This window comes from Lycorma delicatula, chromosome 12 (assembly GCF_047948215.1).
Source record: "Lycorma delicatula isolate Av1 chromosome 12, ASM4794821v1, whole genome shotgun sequence".
NCBI lineage: Eukaryota > Metazoa > Arthropoda > Insecta > Hemiptera > Fulgoridae > Lycorma > Lycorma delicatula.
Window position 1 is genome coordinate 65,199,204 of NC_134466.1, and position 21,229 is coordinate 65,220,432.

General features: G+C 28.3%; 1 protein-coding gene across 4 annotated transcripts in view; it reads right to left on the bottom strand.

The window, feature by feature from the left end:
- LOC142333414 (uncharacterized) overlaps nt 1-21,229 on the bottom strand; it is a 118,483-nt gene that overhangs the window by 7,323 nt on the left and 89,931 nt on the right. For 2 of the 4 annotated variants that reach the window (XR_012758597.1, XM_075380468.1), the window contains 2 exons: nt 19,750-19,905; nt 4,814-4,981 (listed from right to left, as the gene is read on the bottom strand). The gene's annotated coding sequence lies outside the window, so the exon portion shown is untranslated. Of the gene's footprint in view, nt 1-2,922; nt 3,288-4,813; nt 4,982-19,749; nt 19,906-21,229 lie in introns of those variants that run through there. The other 2 variants (XM_075380469.1, XM_075380470.1) reach the window with 2 other exon arrangements.

Sequence of the window (21,229 nt, forward strand, 5' to 3'; positions counted from 1 at the left end):
GGGGGAAACCCATCTAATCACACCTACAACAGACACTATAGGAAATATACAATGCGTGTAGCAACCTGTGTGGGATTCGTCCCACCTGACCTGCCAAGAAACAAGGCTCCAATCTTCCATCTCCTACTTTCGTCTGATGTCAATAGGTTATTTACCTTGGAATGCAGTGTTCCTTATGCTCATTAGCCAAGATATCTTGGTTTGACTCCGGCTATAATACAGACTGCCTCCCGCGAGACTGTTCTATAACCATTTATAACAGCCAAAAAGAGGAGTCACTGGGCATGTAGCAAAATGTATGCATAACACCTAAAAGCCAAGTGGTGAGCCCAGACAAGTGCAGCATATAGCATAACTGCCTCACTGACACCACACCTTTGTAAAGGATTGGGGGTAATTAAACCCCCCCAATCAGGATGAATGACTGATTCCAAAGCATCAGCATTTTTTGCTACATTCCTTGAACCGAAAATTTTCATCAAGGATTTGAGTCTTAACATACTGAACTGAGGAGACAAGTCATCTTAACCCTGTTATCTGGGAGAACAACACCAGTAGTAACTAAAAATGATGGAAAGTGGTACTGTTTAGAAATACATTACTATAATTCCACTATTTATAAAATGTCTGGCTTGTCTAACAAATTTACAGTAATATTCATTTCTATTGCCAATTGACAAAAACCGCACATTAAAATAACAAATTATAATTATGTTTTATGTTTTTCAGTGAAATAATTTCATACTTGTTTCTAATCTTTCCCTGTCTGTAACAGAAAGGATATGTAGGTATACACAAACATAGTGCTAGGGCATTGTCAGGAATATCCAGAAAGTGGCACCTCTTGAGAAATGGCCAAATTGTTGTGAACATTGCAAAGTACTATGTGCTCTACAAAATGAAAACTGTTCTCGACAAGGTAGTAAAAATTGCCAATTTTATTAAGGCCCATCTTCTTAAAAGCCGGTTGTTGTCTGCTCTTTGTAATGAAATAGGAAGTGATCATGAACACTTTTTAAAGCATTCAGAAATGCACTGGCTGTCTTGGGGTAAATTGTTTTGAGTTTTGTGATGAAATAAGGTTGATTCTAATAAATTCTAAATTATCATTTAAACACAATTTAAATGATTTCACAACATTGCTTTTATCTCTTGCTTATTTGGAGGACATTGTTTAACATCTTAAATACTCATAACTCAAGCCTTTAAGGTACAACTGTCACTGTGTTTTTAGTGCAAAATGAGATAGAAGCAACAAACAAGAAGTTAAATCTGTAGTAACCATTTGAAGAAAGGAAAATATGTTTCCTTTCATACCTTGAGGTAGTGATTTCATTGAACAACCCCTTTCCAGTGATGTTGCTGAGAGTATGATTTAATATATGAGGTCACTGGCGTCTCAACTACATCTGTACTTTCCGATTTGTCCTGACAAAAAATGATTGGATGTTTCTAGACTTGGAATAAGAACTTCCTTTCGTAAAAAGACATAAGGACAATTAGAACATTCAAAATAATATTATCAAGCAAACACCCAAAGCAATACCATACACGATCTTCAGGTTATATCTTAATCCAACATATATACATCACTGCAATTATATCCAGCTGCTGTCAAAGAACCACAATTCTCTGCTTTGCTACAGGACTAGATCCAAAGACACCAGCAGAAAGTAAGTTTTTTAAATGAAAAATCCTAAGAATGATTTATCTAATGAAGAAGTAAATAAGTAAAGATCCATAATCTAATTAAAATCTCATCATACCTTATATAACTCATATTGTTTAATTATGTCCAATCTACACCCTAACTTCTGTTATAAAAAAATGTAAGAAATCTAAAAATTTGTAAGTATCTCAAAAATTTGAGTTCTTTTAAATATTTAATTCATGTCTCACATGTGTTCACTGAAATAATAAATATTTTACACTATCAATACATAATAATACATTACACATCACATAACAATTATTTAAAATATACATATAAACATGTGAAATACTGTTGAGAATTATACATGAAGATACTAAATATAAAAAAAAATAACTACAAAATAAATCACAATTCATAAGGTATTGGCAAAATTATTTGAGAATATATTTATGTGTATGTTGAACAAAGATGGAGAAAACACTATTTTTTCAATTTAAAAAAAAAAGTATTATTTAAATAATCTTCCACAATTAATATTGTTTCTGCCAAAGAAATCTTTTAATTCCATTTTAAATAAATTGATGAGATGATTTTTCAAAATGGTTCAGGAATTTATTAAAAATTGTAATTAAAACATAATAAAGCTTTTCCTCATAAGCTAAAATATTACACTGAGAAAAAAAACAGTTCTGTTACCTTGTTAATCTATATTTTTATTTACATTATTTAATAAATTTTCTAAAAATCTGGGAAACAGCCGAGTCATAAACAATTTTTTTCTAAAATCGTAGTGAAAGTCTGTAAATACATTATGCTTTTCAAGAAATGTTTAAAGTATAATTTTCATAATTTTTTCAAATACTTTAGAAAATATGGACAATAATGAAACTACCAATAATTTTGAAAATTAAAGATTTTAAAGTGTCATTTATGGATGGTAACGAGATTCCTAATGACACAAAATTATTTATGATTATCATTGATTCTTAAAAAAGAAAAGCAATCACATGCTGTTTCAGCAGTTGAAAATATGAACCCATTGCCCATTTAAAAAGGACTTTATGAATTTTGAAGCAAACACTAGGCAAAAGACATGGGTGTCACAAGGATGTAAAATTGTTAACATATAACATGATGGTTTAAGTAAATTCTTAATAATCTTGCTTATCACTATTGAAAATAATAAAGCTTAATACACAGCCCTGAGGACATGTTTCTCTAACATAAACCTCACAGGACTCGCACATAGAAATTTTTTTAATGAAGTTCCATTTTGGACCTTCCTTAACAAGCTTTGTACTTTGTAAAACTAACATATTGCCATACACACTCAATTTTTTCAATGTCCCAACCAAACCGAAAAGTTAATTTTGTTGATTTCTAGTTGTTGGAAATTGGTTGTTCATTTTTATAAGTGAAGTATAGCAGAGGTTAGGTCCTGTGCAAAACAATTAATCAATCTAGCCCACTTAGAAGCAGTTCTCTTTCTCTTCCCTCCCCTTCATTTATTTATCATTACTTGATGACTGCCATGGAAGTTACGTCACCTTCTGTCCTAGTTCTATCTATGGGATCCTGTCAGCCACTTCTTTATAAAAGCTCTATGGGTTAACTACCACCCTCTTTTTTGAACCTGTGGAATTTTCCAAGCACTCTTTTATTTCGTAGTTAGCAGTTACACAAAAAACATAACTAGCAGCTTATTACAGCTTGGATTACCTAGTAATCCAAGGCCTCCTGTTTTTTTCTATTGGTCAAGTCAGACCAATATTTCTTAAACTTTTAGAAATTAATTTCTTAAAACGATTTTTACAATAAAAAATTATAATACCATATTTTTTAAACCTTCAAATAAATTTACACTAATACAAGGTCTGTTCAGAAAATATCTGAACATATTTAACTGCAGGCCAACAGAGATATTTAGTGACATGCAGTTGGCAGCATTGTGTTCTGCATAATCCCCTTTGTAACCAGATATTCTTGGATTGTTGATATCTTGTTTTGATTTTGAGTTTTTATTTGAGTGCAACGTATTTAAGTGTTAACAGCAATTTTTTTTGCAAGCAACAATACAATGTAAAATTTTGTGGGAAACTGGAGAAAATTTTCAAAGAAACATTTCAACTTTTCAAACAAGCTTACAGAGATGATGCTCTGGGTCATATGCAATGTTACAAATGGTTTTCACGATTCAGAAGTGGTCGTCATTCAACTGAAGATGACCCTTGACTAGGACGGCCTTCGATTTTAACTGATGACATCCATGTTCAGAAAATCAACAATCTGGTGCATGCAAATCACCAACTGACAGTCACAGAACTTGCAGAAGAGATTAACATCTCGATTAGTTCATTTCATGACATTTTGACTGAAAAATTGAGCATGCATTGAGTTGCAGTAAAGTTTGTTCATTGTTTGATGACTGAACAGCAGGAAAAACATCAAGTGAATGTTTGTCATCAACTTCTTAAACAAGCCAATGATGATGAAACATTCATGCAAAGGATTACAACAGGAGACAAAAGCTGGGTTTACCCATGCTGGGGATCTCCATGCCCCAAGCTCCATAGGGAAAGCTAGGGATCTACATGCCCCAAGAAAGCATGTGTCTCGATCCAATGCCAAAATTATGCTCTCTGTTTTCTTGATTTTAGTGGAATTGTGCATTTTGAATTCTTGCCTCATGATGAAACAGTGAACTGTACGTATTATCAAGATATTACAATCGTTACGTAAACAAATTTGCAAAAAGAGACCAGAGTTGTGGGGAGACAACTCATGGTTTCCTTCACCACAACAATGTGCCCCCACACACTCAGCTTTGAAAATTCATAGTTTTGTGCCGAAAATCAGATAACTGCCCTCCTTCAGCCTCCCTACTTGCAATTTTTTCTTATTTCAGTAATTAAAATCGGTGATGAAAGGACACCATTTTCGAGACTATTGATGACATTAAAGCAAACTCATGCACCTTAAAGACCATTTCAAATGAAGCTTTAAAGGACTGCTTCGCGAAGTAGAATCACTGCTGGGAAAAGTGTGTGAATAGGGAAGGGGAGTATAATTTGAAGGAGACAAGGACCAATAATCAGTAAAATAATAAAAATTTAAAAAATAAAGTTTCTGAACAAACCTCATATATTGAAAAATAATTACCACTTAAATATTTAATAACAGTTTAACCCGTTTCAATCAATTAGCACAGAGAGAAGTATCAGTTTTTCACATCTCTTAATAAATTTGACTGTATTGCTTTACAAAATGCATTTTTAAATGTGCTGTCTTTTTGATAAACATATGTTGGACATCAAATGAATACTGTTCCTGAAATATACATATTCTTTTTCAAAAATATTTATTTTATTTAGCAAAGTTTGATTTTTTGTTACTCCAATAAAGAGCTGCATTTTATAATAATGTAATGATTTTTTGACAGGTCTATAAGTAAAGTTGTTTTATTACATTCATATATATATATATACACACACACATACATACAAGGTGTCTCATGAAGAAACAACTTCGTCCAGGAAGTTATTTCAGGATATGTTCTATTAGTGAAAATAAGAAAAATGTTCATACTATAGACATACAGGCCTAGAAATGCCTTGTTATAATTAGCAAAAGATTTGAGCTGATTTCTGTTCTAGAAGTAAAAATGATAGGCTACAATGAAATTCTTGGGTTACAAATTAAAGTGCAAAATTAGTGATTTTAATTAGTTAACTTTATCTGCAATTTTTTTTTAATGGTCCTAGAACTGTATCTTCAGTAGTTTTCAAGAAAACTATTGAGTAAAACACAAAAAATATGAGTAAAAAAAAAAAAAAAATACTTTTTTAACAAATAAAACTACTTAACAAGATTTGTAGAGAATTTAATTCTGAGGAAACCAATGCATGTAAAGTTCACTGTCATACATAAAAGAAATTTAGACCTTAAACATACCATGTCTGATAGTAAAATATTGTCGATATTAAAAAACCAAACCAATGAATGATGTTTTAAATTATTGAAAAATCTGGTAGAATTTTTTTTTTAAATTAAAAGAGTTAACAATTAAATAAGGTACCATTTTAATGGCAATATTAAGTTAAAAAATTAGCGAACAATCTTAGTTAATTGCAAGATCACCTAACCAACACTGGACCTGTGGGGTAACATGAAATCTTTAATGTATGAACAATAAGTTAATGAATTAAGCATGTGAAACTAACCAGATATAATACAGAGAATACCCAAGAAATTTTATACAACCCAAGTACATTTATATAAAAGATACATGATAAAAATGTTTTTATATACATGATTAGCGGAGAATTATGTATGCAGTGACTATCAATATTTTGAATAATTCTTAGCTATATGTCTGTAATGTATTGTTTTAATTATTTACTTTGAGTAATTATTTTTTTACATTCTTTTTTTCAATATAAAAAAGATCTTTGAGTCAGTCAAAATTAAAAAATGTTTCTGCTATGTTTTGTTAAACAAGTAAAAATTGCTAAATCCTTTATCTGCTGTTACTTGATTGAACATTTACAATTTGCTCTGAATTAGACTCTATTAATTTAATATACAAAATTTTATAAATTTACAGCAAATTTAACAAAGAAGTTACACCAGACCTGAAAAGTGTGTTTTATTAAATTTTTGGGCTTGACAACAGTTCTCTCAAAAACTGAAAGATATATTTTAACTGAAAGACATATATATTTTTTCATGTGATGTCAACAAACATATACAACCATTAATTTTTTGTAATAATTTGGGTAAATAAGAATTTCAATAGTTTCACTTTGCAACAGAAGCAGGAATTATGACAAAATTTTTTGCTATTTATAACTCAAAAGCAAAGTTTCAAAACATCTATTTACATGAACTTCTTTATTTAAAATCTATTTATTATTTTATTTTTATGCAGTACATATCCTGAAATAACTGTTGTTGTTCTTCATGAGACAACTTGTGTGTTAAATAAAAATAAATGTACAAAATAACAATAATAAAACTTTGATATAATCAAATACATTAATAATAGAATATAACATAATCTAAGCAAAAATTCAACTATGAATTTTATATCAATTCCAGTTTTTTATAGCTCCAATAATATTCATTCAAATTTCATTTCTGTCAATCATACGTTCATTTATATACATGAAACTTTTAAAAATAAGAAATATTTATATTATAGTTCATGCAGCAAGTACATAATATGTGGCAAAACATTTTTTATATTTTGATTAACCTGTTTCAGTATGTAAACACAAGAAAATTTATAAACACACTGTAAATGTTCCAAAGTTTTTAAATGAAAACTGCAGCATAGGCACATATTTTACTAATATAAACTGATTAAAATGCTTCTGAAAACCTGTAGCACTCACTCTTTTTGCCATTTTACATTTTTTTATTTATAACACTTCATAATACACAACCATTAAGCATGAGCAATTAATTAAAAGAATTAATTACTTAGGATTAATTTAAAATACTAAAACTTTAAAATAATAGCAAAATAAATATACTTTCTCAGGTATGTTTAATTAAAAACTATTTGCTTCACATTTGATAAATCATGCAACTAGTCTAACCTATTATTTAATTTAAAAATCACTATTTATTTATAATTAAAAAATGTCATATTAAAATTTAAATAAATCATTGTAAAAGTGGTTGAATTAGTGAATAGCTGCATAAATGCTTTGAACCAATTGTCATTTTCAGATCCAAAACTGCCATACTACATTATAAAAGTTTTTTAGCTAATACATTGTTATCACCAATGAAATTTAGAGATGTTTTGATCACACTGTTATAAATTGCTGATATTTAAGTGGTAATGTCTATTGTTTCTTTGATAATCATTGCAACTGTAATTATTGGTTTTCTACTACTACTTTTTATTTAATTTCATTTTTTATGATGCTCATGTTCAGTTTGTTTAAATATGTTTAGTATAATTTTTATTCATTGCATGTACTTTATTTTTACATTAGTAACAGAGTTTATTATCTTAATTTTATATATAAACTTTTTATTATAAATTACAAGAATACTGACTGCATGTTTGATCTAAAATTTTATTTTATGGGTACTTATGAAGTAAAAAATTATTCTTTTACCATTTATTGTAAAATTCTCCTACTTAGTTGAAGTAGTGTATATAATGCACTGTTTCACAACAAAAAATGGATGCATTACTTTGTACTGCTTTGCACTATCTATCCCAGTTTTTCTTATGAATCTATTCCATGTACAAGATCTGAACTAAATGAGGCACCATTCAAAGTTTCTTTGTTTTAAAGTAATGATGTCAACTATGCAGTCAGGCCCTGTGGTTATGAACAGAGTTCTGCAAGTATCACTTGTTGAACTGTATATCACCTGCAATTTTGTGGGCTTGGTTATGCCGATATTAAACCATACATTTGGCTCAAAAAGAAAGTTAACAGAAACCATTTCATGCTGCACTTCCCCCCATCAAGCTTAGAATGGCTGTTACTTTTGATAATGATCATGTCTTTTTTATGAGCAACTTCTGACTCAAGTTGGATCATCTATAATCATTATATTTTTGGCTTTCATCATGCATAACAAAGAATATTATATTTAATAGTTGTTATAATACATGTAGTAATAATACAAGCCAATTTACTCACACTAAAATACTTGTATAATAATGTCTGACAATAAGCGAAGATTTAGGAGCACCCTTTGCTCATCACACAAAATGGGTGCAATAAAAATGAAAAAAAACCAGAACCTATTATCTTAGATCAGATGCTAAAGCATTTATTCTTAAAGTGGGCGATAACGCTCTCTTGTGGGTGCTGGAGGCCTTCAAGGGGGATGGTAAAAGGCCCACAAAAAATTGGAGACGTTCAGGCCAGTCAAGGAAGGTGATGGCCGATTTAAAAAAGTTTGAGAATTAATGTGTTAAAGCTATAACTGCTTTGCATAAAACTATTAAACTAATAATGATTATGTTAAAATTTATGGTTACTATAAGATAACACATTTTGTACATATTTTTAGCACTAACAAGAAATTTTCAAAATGATTGAAAAATAATTTTTTTCTTTACAATTAAACTAGATAAAATTCCAATTCTTCATATGAGTAACAAATGAATTTTTCAGCTCTTTTTTATTTTTATTGCCCTTTTGAAACACACACACACACACACACACACACACACATTTACTTGCTTCACATCAGTATTTAATTTTCATCAAGTCAATCTGAAATTTTATCAGTGAACAGAATATATGAATAGGTATTTATTCTTTCACATGATGCTTTTGTTAAATGTTTCCAATATTTATGACTATGAACTGGAAATATGAAACATTATCCAGTTTTGATACTTGTAAAAATGGTTTGAAATCTTGAATTAAGGTGTCAGAATTTTTTAGTTAGCATCTGTATCAAATTTTAAACTTTTAAAATTTAATCCTTCCTCAATATAAATGATTATTATCATGAATCCTCTATGTTTAATGCACTTATGGCAGGTATATATTTTACTTATGTAAGCATTATTACTTACCATTATTCTAACTACTCTTTCTGTTTAAAAATTACACTGTATAGTTTATCTACATGCGTTTCAAACCATCTGAACTTTCATCTATTTCACAACTGCATTTTAAGACTCTAAGAAAAGAAAGAAATCCATTTCAGTTCAATGAGAAGGGATCTTATGTTCCCTTGAATGAGTAAAGATGAATGATAACTCATTCATCTTTTGTTCGCTACATGAGAGAAGCTTACAGTTCACTAAAGACTAGCCAAACCTGGTTTTACTTTTTCACACACTACCTCAATAAGAATCATTTTTAGGATTTTAAAATCTAAATAATTTAAATGTTCCTCCAAAAATAAAATTAATACACTTGCTGATTAATGAAAGAACATTTGGACTTTCTACTAAGTGATTAACAAAGACCCTTTTTACGGGGAATAAAAAGGAAAACCTAATTTTTTTTCAGTTTATTAAAGTTACTTTCAAAAATAAATTTTAGTTTTTATTACAACTGGATAAAAAAATTTGTAAGGGGATGAAATGCACTCCAATTCTGCTTCATGCTTTTCAGGGTTGTTCATATGGAAAACCTGAGATATTTGATAGAATATTAATTTTATTATCTATGATCAATTTCAAGCTTCTATCAAAACAGGTACAGAAGAGATAAGGAGGTCAGGAGATAAAACTACGCAATTTAACTCTTTTAGGTTTGTTTCTAAGGAAAATTCCCAAACTTGGAGTAAATATTAGCTTGAGGTTAGTGGAGTAATTATATATGACATCAGTATCATTTTAACTGAAGCGATGTATACTGTATGGAAAATTGGTCTTCAGATCTTTACACACGTTAGGAAAAAAAGATAAAATACACTTTTTTGAAAGGAGCTTTGATGTACATGAACACCCACATCAGTTTTCCAAGTTTCCAGTTCTGATCTCTGCATATCTTTTTTAACCATTATTTAATTATGCGATTATTATTTAAAATAACTCTCTCGTACTGAAGACCCCTTTGGAATAACTTGTGTGTTTATATAATTTTGAAAAAGTTTTATCATGTTAATTATGGAGTAGAATATTAAGTATCCACACATAATTTTTAGCACCTCAAGAAATTTTAATAAAATTTATTTTTAAAATCTTAAGATTTTTTTGCAGTTATATATTGGCTACAATTTTATAATATTTTACTTTTCTAGCTACTTAGAAAAAGGGAGAACTAATAAAAAGTAAGTAATGTAAGGGTTTCCTTGTTTGTTAGTTTACATCCCTTTTCATCCCCCTAGGAAAAGTGGGGCAAAACCTTCAAAATAAAGTACACTATGGAAAAACCATCACTATATCAAGATTCAAGCTCTTCCAATCTCAGAACCTTTTTCAATCCTCCTCCTACTTAATTTATTCCCTTATGAATTGATAAACTAATGATGATAATAACTGTGTTGAATTTCAGCTTTCTAGTTATATAAAAAAAAGAAGAGAATCAGCAATTTCTCCATTCATGCAAATATAATTATTTACACTTATTTCCTAAAATACTGAAGTGAAAAAAGTGTTTATATAATTATTAAAAAGTTTTATCATGTTAATTATGGAGTGGAATATTAAGTATCTACACATAACTTTTAGCACCTCAAGAAATATTAATAAAATTATTTTTAAAATCTCAAGATTTTTTCCATTTATATTATCGGCTACAATTTTAGAATTATTGGTTGAACAGACTTCATATTAAACCAATGTTAGATTTCTTATTAAACCAATAGATTAGAAAGTTTACAAAAATTCAAAATCACTCTAAAAGAAATCCTAAATGGTTTTAATATGAGAGTTAAAATTTCAAAACTGAATTTCCCAAAATATTTTTCTTTAATTTTGAAAAATTAGACTTTATAAAAACTACACAAATCATTCTTGAACTTTTTCAGTAATCCATCAACATGAATTGTTACGATTGCTTATAAGTGGTTTGGCAAAGTGAATTACTTCAAGCCTAATCTGTCACCAGTTTCATCATTCTACAGCAGATATTTATTGAATTACAGCTGTTCAAGTACATGTAAAAAATGTTTTGGGCATTAAGATGGGTGATATTTATATGAAGGTCAATGTGTGTTGTTGTAAATGGCTAAGGAGAACTGAGGATAGTTGTCAATCAACAGATAATCATCCACATCTGGTGCCTTAACATCATGTAAATAATCCTCACACTTCATATAATCATGAAATCATGCATTCCTAGTTAGTGGATAGTTCAGAATTAGCAGAAGATTGCAACAAATTAATAGGATCTTGTCATATCTTATGAAGAAAAAAAATTAAAAAATACAAAAATACCATATATTGCATATATGTTTGAATGCTAGCTCACTCACCAGCCTTGATTTCCAGCCAAAACTAAGACAACTATGCTTCCTCAGAAACCCAATTACCTGACCAGGATTCACCAGACCTTGCTTATTCTTTAAACTGAAATCCCCTTTAAAAGGATGATGATTTGGGATAAAAAAAAATTGCAAATAAACAAATGCTATACTGAAAAATGCCTACAAAGACTCCTTCCAGGGGTGACAAATTGAAATCAGAGCATCGCCTATGAAGGAAATACATTAAAGATAGGCTTCACTCTGAGTAGGATGTTACAAAAATTTATAAATATTCCAAAACTTTATAACTAGACCTCACTTTTAATTCAAAAGATGTAATAAATATATTTTATACATTTTTGCTTATCGTCTACAAGAAACTAAACACAACTAATAAAACTTATTATTAAACTTGATCCATCAAGTACAGAATAAAATTAAATTACGTAGGATGACATTTACCTTATATCATTACACAGAATCATAATCATTATAATCACATAATTACATAATCATTATACATTGTACATAAAGAGTACTTTCACAATTTTTCACATTTACAGTTGATACAATCTTTTTATTATTCACGTAAAGTTACATATTATAAATACAACCAATAACAAAATAAATTCTTGATAAATACAATAAAACAGAATTTGCTAAAACTTTAGATATAAACTTTAAAATCAAAATTAAAAGTTAAAATTCCATATATAAAAATATGTCGTCAAATAATAAAAATATTAATTAAAAGTTAACAAAAATGAATTTGACAGTAATATAATATTAGCTACCTAAATCACACACACACACAAATTCATTCTTTTTAACACATTTATCATTTTAACTTTTAATTAATATTTTTATCATTTGACGACATATTTTTATGAATGGAATTTGTAACTTTAACTTTCAATTTTTTTTTAATTTTATATCTAAAGTTTTAGCAAATTCTGTTTTATTGTATATATCAAGAATTGATTTTGTTAATGGTGTGTATGTAATTTTACATGACAATAAAAATATTATATCAACTGAAGATAGAAGAAAACCATGAAAGTACTCTTGTGAATATACAATGATATAAGGTTAAGTGTCATCCTACCTAATTTAATTTTATTCTGTACTTGGTGGATCAAATTATTTATTTATATTTGTATAATAGTACAGAGTAACGAGTCTATATGTATGTATGTATGTATGTATGTATGTATGTATAATAAGATAAAGAATTAAAAATAACACAATAACACAAATTCAACATTAAATTAATGTTGAATTCATTAAAAAATGTTTAAAAAAGTTATCTCCTTACTTAAAAATCAAAGTAAATAATACAATTATAAAGGAAGTGTTTTATATATACAAAAAAAGACTTTTTAACCTGTAATTGATGACTTGTACAAAAAAAATATAGACTTTAAAAAACTATACAGAATACATGTGTAAATTAGTAACAACTATGGTTTCCAAACTTTAAAATAAACAAACAACATTATTTTTACGTAGTATTAACTATAACAGTTTATTTCCCTTTTATTAAAAAAAAAAAAAAATAATCTGATGTGGATACCACATGACTTCCTTGTACACCTATTAAATTAAATTATATATACACATTTTTAAAAGTACATAAAATGTTATTTCACTAATAACTTCTGAATTTTCTTCATATTTTCTTTTTATTATTACTGAATTATTATTTATTGTAAAAGTTTTTTTTTTACAATCAGAGGTTAAGAATTATATTATTAATAAATCAAAATATTTAAATTAAAAAAAAGGAAGAAAATGTTGCGAACAAAAAAAATAAAAACATTAAGAGATGATAAATATAAAGAGGAAGAAAATGTTACACCAAGGAAAAAATAAAACGATTAAGAGGATGAAGAATATAAAATGAGAGAAAATTTGAAAACTAGAGAATGTATACATAAATTAGATCAGAAGAGTTATATCAAACCAAAGAGCGATAGTGACTGGCAACAAATAACAACTAAACGAAATAATGATAAACTCCATCTTAGGGAAAATACTGACCAACAAAATCAGAGGATTAATAAACTAAAAATAAGAATTTTTTGCAATTTATTAAAGATCAGGCATGTATGCCTCAGTATATATGTTGTTCTTGTGAGGGTCTATTTTTCAGTCACTCTGTAGTTAACTTCAATGTAGATAAATTAAACAGAAATTCCAGAATAATTAAATAAAATTGAACAGAAATTTAACTAGAATATCCAAAAATAATACAATTCTAAATTATAATTTTCAATTAATATTAAATAATCAGATATTTCACCAAATCTATTATACACACGTGTGTATGCGCGCATGCACACATGTAATAATGCCAATTAAATTACATATGCACATTTTTAAAAGTACATAAAATTTATTTCACTAATAACTTCTGATTTTTTTTTCATATTTTTTTGTTGTTTCATTGTCATTATTGAATATTATTTATAAAAAGATTTTTTTTACAATCACATGTTAATAATTAAATAATAATATACATAAACATAAATTTTGATAAAAATAACACTTCAAAATTTAATTTACAATTAAACTAATACATTTATAGAAAGAAATAAAAAAAATTAAATAAATTTTTTATTCAATAGACCCATTAAAAAAGCAGATAATATTCCTATTATTAAAATATACAAAACATAATATGTGCAAGTAAATAAATTTAAAAAAAAAGAATTAATAAACTATAATTTGACCTCATAAATTAAAATTCTGAACTAAAGCCATTAAATAACTGCAAAGATAAAGTAGAAAATATACTCCACGAGATCAAAAAGTTAGTAGAAAATTTAAAAGAAATACAATTAGGAAATACAACTATTTTATTTTGTGCAACATTAAAGAAATTTAACAAGGAAATATAAAACTTGTACAAAAATTACTTGACTATAACAGTATAAACCAATAAATCATCATTAATCAAGCAATAACACTACATTGTTCAAATCAAAATTATTTTACATTCCATGATAACATTGTTATGGAAAGAAAGGTCCAATGGGTTCTTCTTAGTGTAGTAATCGGAAGACGTATGTAGTGATTTTTAATATTACGCACATTATTTTTAAATGCATACTAAATAAAAATGTTGGATCAGATGTAGTGATGAAAGTTTAGTATTTATAATATACAGATAATTTGTAAACGTAATAAAATAATCAACTGAACAATTTTTTCAAAATACACAAAACACACAAGAAACAGAAAACAATAAATCTACAAATCTTTTTAATATTAATAATATTAAAATTTTATACATAAAATTATAAATATAATTTTCCATAAAATTAAAAAAAGTATTTTTTCCATAAAATCGTAAGCTAAAACTGTTAGCAGGAAACCATTATTAACAATAATAAGAATTAGTGAAAGATCAATATATCAATATTATCAAAACATTTTCTAATTTTTATAGTATGATTAATAATTTAAAGTCTTAGACTATATTGTGTGTTACATACATCAATATGTATCAATGTTGCACAATGGCATTCCAAGCCCACCAAAATGCAGAATTCAGTTCTACGACTAACCTCTTCATGCTATTTATCACAGGGACTGATTATATAGTGAATACTATTACTCCCACAGAATGCCTCTTACATCTCATACATCCACCCACAAGATTAGTTGGGACATAAAGCAAGTTGATAAAATAAAAATTTGATGATAAAAATGGATTAATTAAAAAAAATATATATATGTAGTGAACACAATTTTAACATTAAAGATATAAATTTACTAAATCCAACAACCATATTTACGAGATAACCACTGTCATTTTTTTTTTAATGTTCTAATAAGTTACCAAATTATCAGATAACAGAATTAAAAAATAAAATAAATAAAAATAAGTATAACAGTACAGATGTTTATAAAATAAACAGTGGTAACAAAATGCCAGCCTCCATGACGAGAGAGATAACATCTTTCATCTGAAAGATCCCACTTTTGAATCCCAGTTAGATATAGCATTTTTTATATACCTCAATTTCCCCATTCTATATTTCTATATATACACAAACTTGAGCTTATATGATAAAAATTAAGCACCAAGAAAAAGGAGTAAAATATTTTATGTCCACAAGACCAGCAGAAAATATGTTTTCTACTGATATGTTGGAGCATTTTGTTTGATAAATAAAAATTCAATTGTGCGATAATATTAAATATTACACTATTCTTAAAATACAAAATATAGTATCCTTTACAGACATCTGATACAATGAAATATCAGATACAGTGACCAAAACTTTGTCGGTTTATTTGGTATACTGTTAATTCATAAATGCTGTATGTATATTGTTTATAATTACACCGGTTACAGAGACAAATCGGTTATTATGACTTACTTTTTCTACTTCAATGCAACATTTTATTGCTTATAATGACGGATGGAAGTAACGTAGTATAACAACATTGTAGCTACAGAAATATTTCTGTAAAGAAAGTATTTTTGGTTAAAATGAGTAATCTTTTCCTTTTTATCTGCAAATGTAGTTTTAGTTCTTGTTTTTCTTATCTTCTTCCTGTACCAGATTATTGTAAATTGAAGCACCCGTATTCAGTTATTAATCTTTTGCTGTGAGCATATCATATCGTGTGGGTACAGTATTTTACTTTACGTATCCTGTGTAATTCATTTAATAATAATTTAATTATGACTTCGTGAAAAACATTTGCAATAGAGGACATTATCTGGTGATTAGAGAATGGTGAAACTAATAAAGACATTGCCCAAAAATTAGGCATAGGACATTAGACAATATCGATGTGGCAGAACTGTGAAAAAATTAAGAAAAGTTTTGAAACAAATTCTATGAAATCAAAAAAAATTATGGCCTTGTCAACATAATGATGCAGACCAAGCGCTGTTAAAATGGTTTAAATACCAGAGGGCTAGTGATTAGTGATATCCCTATTAGCAGCCCTATACTGCAAACTAAGGTGAAAGATTTTTCTGAAAAATTGGGTAAGCCATGTGAAATAATTTCAGCTTGGATACAATAGTTCCATCAGTATCAAGATATTGTGTAAGGGAGAATAACCGGCGAGGCCGCAGCAGCTCCAACCGGTGTGTCAGAAAAATGGCTAGAAACTATTTGGCCAAAATTAAAGAGCGCTATTCAGGTGAAAAAATCTGTATGCTGATAAATCCGGTCTTTTTTTAAACTGACGGCACAAAGAACCATTCAGTTTAAAGGCGAAATGTGTTTGGGGGAAACTTATCAAAAGAAAGACTAGCAATACTAACTGCTACAAATATGACTGGAACTGACAAAAAAATTCTGGTTATAGGCTGTCTGGCTTATCCACACATTGAAAATCTTCTGTGTATAAAGTTAGTGTCTTACTACCAAAAACAAAAGCAACCTTAACGTCCCTAGATCAAGGCATGAAAAGTCAGCATGATTAAGTCACTACAAAAAACACCTAATTTTACAAATGATACAGGATTTAGATCAAAAAATGGAAACACAAAATAATTATTCTGGATGCTATAATTACATTAGAAAGATCATGGAATGAGGTTTCTCCGCTGACTGTAAAAAAATCGCTTTCGACATGCAGGATTTTTACCACAGGCTGGCGAAGTTACTGACATCACATGCAAAGAAGAATCTTTAGTGGAATAGAGCAATAGTCTGCAAAACCAATCGTTGGCAAATGCATTGCTTGAAGATTATCAAGAGGTTGACAAAGATTTAAAAACACATGAAACTGTAACAGATGATGTAGTGGCTTCAGTACTAGTGAAATAGATGGGGACATAGGTAATGACAATGAAGGTAACAATAGCAACAACGATGAAGACATCAACCTGCCAAATCTTACAGAAGTTTTAGCGGCAATGAAAACCATTTGCCAGTTTCTCAGTTTTACAGAAATTATTAATTAAGAAACAAAGAGTGTTTCTTTTGATTTAGAAAAGAACCTTCATAAACTGTATTACAACACGAAATGTTCAAAACAAAGCAAAATAACAGACTTTTTGCAGAAAAAGTAATTTTTACAATTTTTTTCCATCTTATTTTACTCTACCGTATTTGTATTTATTATTGCATACTTCTGTTTCTTTTATATTATTCTATTACAGAAATAAATTATTATTATTTTTAAACATTATTATTTTAATGTATTACAATACCCGTGTAGATGGCATATTAAAGTAGTACCACAAAAAAGCTACCTAAACATCAGTTACTGTGACTATCGGTTATAATGAATTAAAATCGTCGGCCCCTTAGAGGTCACTATAAACAATATTTACTGTACATCAATATAAAAATTAATAATAAAGATTCACGTCATACTCTGGAAAACTTACACAAAATAATCAGCAATGAGAATACAATAAGTTAGTCATAGATGAATAAATTATGGCACAAAAAAAAAAAAAACAACAGAAATTCAACAACTGGATCAGATAAATTACACATCTAAGCAGTAAGTTGGGTTTTTGTTAAAAATAATTTTAGCAAAAAACAAACTTTTTAAGCCGTATAAAACCAAAGTCAAAGACAGCACTAAGTATTTAAAAATTAAACACCTTCCAATTCCTATTTCTTTATTTTTGATGCAGTTTTTTAAATTAGTTTATTTTTTTTTTAAAAGTAGTTTACTTCCATTCACAGGACTTCACATTATTTACTAGCTGGCATTTAAGTAATATTGATAGGAGGAGAATTACACACTGCAGAAAAACTAATAAAATCAGTCTTCTACATGAGAAGAAACACAAAAACACTTTGTAAAAAAAAAATCATAAGGAAGGGGAAGTTCTAGATCATCTACACCTGCTCTTTTTCCAACTGGATGATTTTTTCTTTAAATTTTAATTTCTGATTATTTCAAGACTATAAGGCGTTTATGAAAGTTTTCTAGATGTAGTTTTCTAGTTTTTAAAGTATAAAAATAATCATAAAAAATACAAATGAAAATAAAAAGAGGACAATCATCAAATTTTAATTTAATAGTACTAAAGTTATATTTACTTTTTTAACACTTATTACAACCTACAAGAGCTTCTGAGAACAACAAAATATTAACTTAAAAACATCAACATAATCTTTCATTACTAACAAACATTATCTTTTTTTAGAAATTCTGTCAACTTTCCTATATAAATTTTCATTACATATTTTCCACACAATATGAATAACCGAACAGACAGTATGCTTTTGGCAAAAAGACGTTATGATCAGTATAACAAAAAATTATAACAATAGTTATTTGTAAAATTAAGCAATAATTGTTTAAAGGAAAGTTCATTTACTTACTAATTTTCAAAATAAAACCACAGTTAAGTGTAAACTGTCTTATAATACTTTAAAACACAAAAATACTTTCATTCAAATTTTTCAGCAAATAGAAACCCTAAAACTAATGAAAATACATGTTGTTTTTTTTTTTCATTTTATATATGTCACAGACTTTGACATACATCTTAGGAAGAGTGGAAGGCCTGTTTACCTGATAAGTACCTCAGACACTAGTTTGAGCATTTGTGCAAATCCAGATAGGAAAGTACAATCCCACAGTTGCCTAAACCCAAATGAAGAATTATTTTTAAAAGATGAAGCGGATGAATTGGCATCAGTACTGAAGGTGTCAGCATACCATCACAGATGGAATCAGATTCTTAGTTGACACATTTACTGAGGCAATTATTAGAGAAAAAAGAAATAAAAAATAAGGAATGGCCGACTCTAACCAAGTTAGTAAACAGTTTTGCCCAGGAGTTTTCACAAATTTAAGTGAAAATTAGTAAAATCTAGACTTAGAACTTTGTCCATATTAAAAATAGACAAATAGTAAATACAGAATTTTTGGTAAACTGCATCAATAAAAATCCTTGAATTTCTAAATTTAAAGTGGTGATAAAAATAATTGTTAAATATACAAATTACATTACAGAACTAAACACTGAACTGCTTTGATAGTAATGAATCTAAAAAAATAATACCAAACAATAAACAGATTCATATAAGCTGCTGTTAAAAGTTGCTTCCCATAACGCTCAACTGTTTTTCAATTTTATAAATATACCCTATGAAATGATTTTCTTATAATGTAACTTTTCCCACGATTATTCATGAAATTTATTATCATTTTAATAAAGATCTGGAGTAAAATTAAAAACAATGTGCACTTACAAGTCCAAATTGTCATCTCCTGATAAAGGCCCATTTGATGAACTAAGCAGTAATAATATTTTCTGTGGAACTGGTTTACCTGCTTCTCTAAATTATTCCACTAAATTAAGAAGCTCTTGTAAATGGTGTAACCTGGCCTTAGCTTCATGCAACTTCCTAAAAACAATGAAGACAAATTTTTACAAAGATACAATAGATAAAAAAAGAAATTAGTATGTAAAATTGAAAAATACACCATTATATGATAGGTTATCCAGAAAGTAAGTTCCAAGTAGCTATTAAAAAGATCAAGAACAAACTCATAAAACCCACATTGTGGTGGCAGTGTGTCGAGTTTTGCCATGAATCAACACAACGTCCTGGGTAAGCAAGCCACATTGCCTATTCTGGATTACACGATGCAATTATTTTGGCTTTTCACAACAACATCACTATAGACACATGATTTTGCAGGTGGAAAACATTATAGCTTACATTTTGTCTTTCTGGGTGACAGAGGGTATCACCATTTCACAAATTATCATTTCATATCAGGCATTACTTGTGATGCCCATGTCTCATCCCTAATGATATATGGCTGAAGAAGTTGATGCCTGTTCTCTGTACAGAGTCAAAAATTCAAATGCGCTATTCAACCATTTCATTTTGTGATTTTCCATAAACATCTTAGGCAACCAGCATGCACACAATTTTTAACAATTCAATTTCTCAGACATTTTATGTAAAAGCAAATGTGAAATTACTGGAAAATGCATGAAAAAAGGTACTTGGTGAATCATCTGTTCTCTTTAATCTTGTCATCAATTGTATGCATCAAATCACATCCCACTCATCTCCATAACATGGAATCACTCACTGCATTTTCTCCATTAACGCAGCAAATCTGATGGTGAATTTCAACCGATTTAATAATCTTTGCAGTCAAGAAAAAGATCACAGATAAGATAAATATTATTATCTCATATATTTAATATTTATAATATTATAATTAATATTGTAATTTCACACACAGTGGGTTTCTCAATTTTCTTAAACGTTATAATACACACTAAGAAGTGAACAGACACACTACTGAATAAGAATGGCATAGGCTTAGAACACACGTGCAGAATCATAATCGAAGCACTGCAGCAGTAATATTTAGAAATGGAACTACTTTCTGGATATATCTCATATCATACTCACCAATAATGAGAAGAGACAAATATTAGTATTAAAGTAAACATACATAAAAGATTCTGTTACAAAAGTAACTGATCTTATTTTCTTCCAAAACTACAGCCTCCCATTAAAGATACACTATACATTTGGGGAAATTTATTAACAGTGATTGAGAAAATTCATTGCTTTACTAATGATAAGGAGCCAAAATCAAATATTCTTTTATAATTTTAAATTTATTAAAATATTTTTACGAATGTTTTCTAATACAATAACATTAATTTTAATAGTAAAAATCGAAACTGTACTACAGTTGAAG